Source organism: Primulina eburnea, chromosome 17, assembly GCF_022965805.1.
Source record: "Primulina eburnea isolate SZY01 chromosome 17, ASM2296580v1, whole genome shotgun sequence".
NCBI classification, from domain to species: Eukaryota; Viridiplantae; Streptophyta; class Magnoliopsida; order Lamiales; family Gesneriaceae; genus Primulina; species Primulina eburnea.
In genome coordinates this window covers 16,848,572-16,855,574 of record NC_133117.1, presented here as the reverse complement: position 1 = coordinate 16,855,574, position 7,003 = coordinate 16,848,572, and positions in this window count along the sequence as shown.

The following is a 7,003-nucleotide window of genomic DNA, read 5'->3' as shown; positions in this document are numbered from 1 at the left end:
ACCGTGAGGCATAGAGTGAAGCCAACAAAATCTGCACTACCTTTTTGAAAATGATTTAACAATATTTCGGTTTTTGCCTATTAAATCATGCACATGATATGTTTTAAAATATTAATATGACTTTATTGAAGAGTGAAAGGAAATATAAACATGCCTGGTTTCGTTTTGAAAAGAAAACAAACGAATATGACGACGCGGCGCGGAGGAGACGGAGTGATCTTCCTTCCTTCCTTCTACTCGATTATTTTTCTCTTATTTACTCTCGATTTTTCTCACTATCCTCTCACGAAAATGCTCTGAAATGTGCACTGAATTTCGGTGGGGGGGGGGGGGGGGGGGTAATGATGGTTAGGAGAGTGAGGGAGTTGCAATATAAAAGGGGTGGCAAGACCAAGTCTTGCTCTCTTTTGAATTTGAAATGGTTTGCTAACAAAATGATTGTTGGAGAGGGATAATGGATATGACCGATTCTTCATGTCCACCAAGGCTAGGATAATGATCTAATAATAATTAAAGGGGTTTAATAGATGAAAAGATTATCATGCCAAGAAATAATAAAGAAAGAGTCAAAGGTGGTGAGTTGTCAAAGAATTGTTGTCTCACTAAGGGGTGGCCGAAATTTGCAATAAAATTGGAGGGAAAAATATTGCTTAGTTAGTGTATTTTAAATCTTTAGAGCCTTAGCTATCCTTTAAATATTTAGTGAATTAACACCTTAATTATGGAACATAAATGAACTTATTTCCTACTTACCTCAAGTTACTTAAATAATTCCTCAAACCTCCTTTTAACTTAAATTAACTTACTAGTTAGCTAAAATAAAATCTGGGAATGTATTTCTTAATTTTAAATTTTATCTCAAAACTCCAACTCCAGTTCGGCCTCACTGAATTAACTGAAAAGATAAAAATTAAACTACTATATAAAATAATTAACTTTAAAGAAAAGCATTTAAATACTCATGCAATAAAATCATTTTAATTTATATACTAGAATTATGCATGACTTATACGTAGTCTGGTTTACGGATTCTACACAACACTTCTTTAACGTCTATGTGTCAAAGACTACATACACAAGTTTAACGTCTTTGTGCAAGACTGTATTTGAGTGTTTGAGAGTTTCTGTGTGTGTGAGAACTGAACAAGGATGTTCTCACAAACTGAGGGAAATACGCTTCTAATCTAAGCTGATATATCCGTAAAGAGTTGCCTCGACTAGGCTGAATGCTTCTCTTAAGCTGATATGACTTTGAAGTGTGCCCTTCTCTATTTCTCTCTTGAGTTGTATATGTTATGTTATGTATATGAGTCTTCACCAATCTTCTCTTTATATATGCGGGAAAACTGATCGTACAGTGAGAATCATTTATTGTATCTGTTGCATTTGAATCGGCTTCTTGGACTTTGTGTCTCGTCTTTTTGACCGCCTTTCTGAGGCGTTTTGTCTTTAATGCTCTGATGCAACGTCCATTATTGTCCTTTGACTGTATAATGGCTTTGCACGTTCTTGCACAGCTGGAATCCACTTGAAAGAGTTTGTCTTCATCCATAACTGAAGGATTCTAACTGATGCTTCGAACTGGTCAGTTGAACTAATCTTTCAGTTGGGCTGGTGAAATCAGTTGACTCGTCAGTGGAACTGATTTCACACTTCGTTCAGTTGGACTGATCAGCTGGGTTTCTTCACAAGTTGAACACTCCTTCGGCTGGCCAGACTTCTGAGGTTTTCCTGCTGAATCACCTATCAACTGGACAATCGGCTGGACTGCTCAATTGACGTAACTAGTTAGACTGATTCATTTTGTGCGATCAGTTGGGTCTTCAGTTTTACGATGTAAACATCTCGTGAGTGATCCTAGATGCTGCACACTAACGTAGATCATTAGTAACACAATTAACAAGTTTTGTTATCATCAAAATCAAAATTGCAAACTTGAAAAGTTCCAACACATATATTCAAAACATTTTAAGCACAAAATTTTCTCCTCCTCAATATTCAAAAGTAATCTCTCCATTTAAATTTAAATTAGTTCTCCCATTATATTTTTGAAGTTTGAAATTTATAAAAGAAGATGGTTAACTAACCAATTTTCTCAATAGCTCATTTTCTGCTGCAACATATATATTCTACTTTCAACAAATAAACTGCTTTTTCTCAAGCATAAATAGGCTGCAAATTTTATACCGCTGTAAGCCTCTACGAACTTAGTTTGTAACGCAAGAAATGATTCATCATTTCGACACTCGAGCAAGGAGATATGTCATTTTTTCCCACGGTCGTTGCAAGCTGCACGAAAATTCTGTTTTGCATATATATGTTTTAAAAAATATGAAATTTTCGAATTTTAAACATCAAAATAAGTTTCAATGTTCTTCAAAAACAATCCGCTCTGATACCACTTAATATGATCGATTAGGGGGATCATCGTTGAGCTACAACAGCTTGGTTCTTGAAATATTGAACACCGATGAATTAAATCGGGTTTTGTTTTTACACCAAGCGATAAATACACGAAATAATCATTCGTTAAAAAACCGATTAAATATTTTGTAAAATATTTAAACTATATGCAAGTTGAATGAGTAAAAATATTTATTTGAAGCATTTTATCAAATACTTTGTATGCAATATTTTGATATTTGAAGAACACATAAAATTTTTCAAGAATGCATCTTTAAAATAGTGGAAATGATAAGTAAATGCAATAAACAAATAGATATGAATTTGTTTGTGGATGTTTGGAGACTTCAAATGATCCTACGTCACCCCTTCTTCTCTTTGGGAAGGATCAACTAGAAGACTTTGATTTATATAACACCTTGTACAAATCCACTCCAGAAGGGCAGCACCCAACTAGAACTCATAGCACTCATGATTGCAGGCAGTACCTCACAATCATCATATTTTTAATGTCTCATATGCAAATACTACAAACACATTATTTTACGTCTTTGTGTGATGACTCACTCAACTAATATGTGAAGTTCAACTCTTTATTGGGGTGGGTAAAAGCTCCGCTGGAGTGCGTTGTCCTCGGCCTGGTGCGCTGGAGCGCGTCCTTTCTATCTTCCGGGTGATTTTGCACTCGAATGTTTTGTTTCTCGAGAAGTCTTCATGAAACGCTTTATTGAGCTCCTTCAATCGTTCGAATATTCTTGAATATTACTCATCTTTAATAATAATCAAGCTTGTACGATCGAGAATGTAGAACCCGATAAATCAGATTACATATAAGTCATGCATAATTGCTATTAATTAAATTAAAAATAATTTTTATATATTTATGGAGTGTTTAATATTCTTGAATATTACTCATCTTTAATAATAATCAAGCTTGTACGATCGAGAATGTAGAACCCGATAAATCAGATTACGTATAAGTCATGCATAATTGCTATTAATTAAATTAAAAATAATTTTTATATATTTATGAAGTGTTTAATTCTTTTTAAACTTGTTAAGTCATGATCATTTATTTTAAATCGCAGAGGTTTAGTTTTACATTTTCAGTTAAATACGCGAGGTCAGACTGGAGTTGGAGTATTGAGATAAAATTTAATTATAAGAAAATATTCCTAAATTTAATTTAAGCCAAAGAATAATTTATTTTAATGTAAAAGAATGTTTAGGAATTTATTTAATTAATTGGAGTTAAGTAGTAAATAAGTTCTTTTATGTCCAATAATTAATTAAAAGCCTAAATTAATTTGTGTAACCAATTGGAATAAATTGATCTAGGCTTATTTTATTTAAGAGATTGTAACTTAACATATTAGTAATTTATTTTAAAAATTAGCCATGCATGCAAAAAATTACTATCCTAAATTAATTTATTATTTCACTAAAATACATAATAATTTTAAAACATCACATGTATATCTTGTTATTGTTTTCTTTTCAAACAAAAATTTCCAGGCATGTATATCTTGTTAAATTCTCTTCAATCAAGTCATATAATTATTTTAAAACATCACATGTACATGATTTAAAAGGCAAAAACCGAAAATATGACAGCAACTTGAACAAAATTCTGCACAGATTTTTCGGCCATCCCTTCATGCTTCACGGGTGAATTGTTTTTGTGACTTCAGGGTGTGGCTATGTTCCAGGCGCTCAAAGCTGCATATAGACACGTACTAGGGTGTGTTAAGATCATGTTGGTTCGTTGGTTCCAGCCCATGCACGTTAGGAAGAGACTTGACTTCAACTTTCCCCATAGTTGCAATATGTGTCTCGATTTTTGTTGTTTGGATGCCTAAGGTGAGGGTTTGGATTGTGGTTGGCCTATGGCCTATAGCCATGGTTAAAACCATTCCCTATCATGCCTAGTACATGACCAAGTCAGCCTTTTAAGGCTTGGTTATGGTCCCATCGATTTTTGAAACAAAATAACACAAGTGTCTCTCGGTTCCTTTTTCTGTTTTGGGTGAGTGAGTTTTGATTTTATGGTGTTGGGTGGATCTTGTTTGGCTTCTAGCCTTTATAAATGGTTCAGAAAATACCTATTGATGTCTAGATCGAGCCATGGTCGATCAAATGACCACTGGAACAACCCGAGACAGCAAGCGATCCACACCATCGCACATCACAGAATTTGTTTGGTGTTCTCGGTTTCAAGCATTGGGTTGTCTTGGGTGTTGATTGGATTGTGGTTGGCCTAGGGCCCTTAGCCATCGTTCAAGAAACACCTTAGGATGCTGGGAAGAGGCTCTGGTCGGAGGTTCAAGTCCCAATGGCCAATATCCTCGTAAACAATGCGATGCAAGCACAAGTGCTGCTACTGTAATTGGACAGCAGCTTGGGTTCAGTTCAGGTGGCTGGTGCGAATTCTAGTTTGGCTTTTAGCCTATGGCCTTGGACTGAACAGTACCTCAATGAGTTAGGAAGGTCATGTTTTTGGCCGTTCGTGATTTGGTTAAGTTTAGAGGTCGTACGAGAATTTACGGTGCAATGTGCCAAAGTGACTCTTGAAAGAGCGTTTTACGATTTTTGCCTCCATTCACATTTTTCGTGTATTACAGCCCTAGGGTCATGTTTTCAAATATTTTTGGTGTATTTTAACCATGGTTAAACGATGGTATAATATCGGTTCGGGTTGATACGAAACCATGGTCGAATACTAAGTATGTTGGGCGTAATTGTCTCGTTTTTTTGATTCGATTATGAAGTGTTGGTCAAGTTAAGTTTATTTGCATGTTCTCATGTTAGAATTAGGTAGCAGCGAGCCTGGGAACGATCCAACTCATTCGATAAAATAGGGTTATAATTATATTACGTGCATAAAATATAAAATGTTATTTTTGAGATATATGCGATATGTCTTGTAGCCACCTTACGCTTATGGGATTGCTTCACCCGGTAACTTACGACCGGTTTACGATTATGTATGGGTCGGATATCCAGTCCAAGGGCTGTAATGATCTCTACCGCCCAGTATACTGTGGTTTAGTCTGATCAGACGATTCATGTTATGTTATGGGCCACTTGCGTAGAACATTATCTCTACCGAAAAAATTACGATATGATATGTTATGACAGAGCTCTATCGAGCAAAGCTTTTACGTATGATTTTCAGATATGCACGTATTTATAATTACTCATGACACGATTTTCACCTTATGCTTTACGATACGATAATTTTATGTTACGCGAAATTTTATGATATATTTACTTGTTATTCACGATATATACATGCTGAGTCTTTAGACTCACTAGACTTGATTGTTGTAGGTACTAATGAGGTCGAGACTGAGGGCGGGGAACAGTGAGCTAGCTTGGGTCAGCAGTAGTAGGAACCCGAGGACCTCATGCTTCAGTTTATTCATCTTTTTAGGCACAAAACTCATTTTCATCATGTTGGATTATTTTAAGTTGTTGTTTTGAAAACGATAATTTCTTCCGCTGTTACTTTAACATTAAATCTTTTTATCAGTTTATTTTATGAATGGGGCATGTTATTTATTTAAAGAGAAAATTTTTAAGCAAATTTACAAATACGAAATACGGGCCTCTACAGAGAAAGCTGTGAATCTCTTCCAAAAATTTAGAATGTCATGCCCTGTTCCAAAAATTTAGAATGTCAAGCCTAAGCTTTCATGCACCTAAATCCGCATTGTCACGTTTAAATTCAATTTGTATTATATCTACAATAACAGTGGCATGTATTTTAGAAGTCAAATTGATAATTATTTCAATGTGGCGTATGATCCAAATTTCAATTGCACACAACATAGGTAAAATTATTGGTTTTGAATTAATAAATATTTTAGGCCTTTGTATGTGTGCCTACTTGCATCTGTCAACTAGGTATAGGTATGAAATGTAGGAGAATTATTCTAGCCTAAATGCCATAAACTCAAATTAATAATTGATATTGCATTCGTCATATTAACCTGTTTTTTTTACTCAGATTAAAAAAATTCATTGAAAATATCAATTATATAAAAAAAAAAACTTTATAATTTTACTTATATAAATGATTTGTTATCTTCCTATAGTTAATTAATTGCAAGATCCCAATTAAATAGGTTTATATTAAGAAAATAATAGAAAATTATTATTAAATATGAATACATGTCCGTAAATTTAAGACAAACAAAACTGTGACTTATATAATTAGGACGAATTGAGTATTTACTAAAATTTGGTGATTAAATAAGGCTCCAAAGTCAAATATCTAATTTTATGAGCATGTTTTTTGTGAGAGTGTCTCACATATATATATTCGTTAGACAAATTGATCTATTTTATATTTATTTAAAAATAATATTTTGACATAAAAATATATTTTTTCATGAGTCGAGTCGAGTTGTATATTCATCTCATAAAATTGATTTGTAATCTTGAGATGATTTTATATGAGTTTTTGTGTAAGTTTCTTTCTAATTTCATAGCTTAATCCAAAGGGTTTTGCAGAGCCCAAGAAATAAAATACCATTTGTTCTAGTTAGTATTATAAGTATAGAAAAATATATTTATTAAAAAAATAAAATCAAGACTA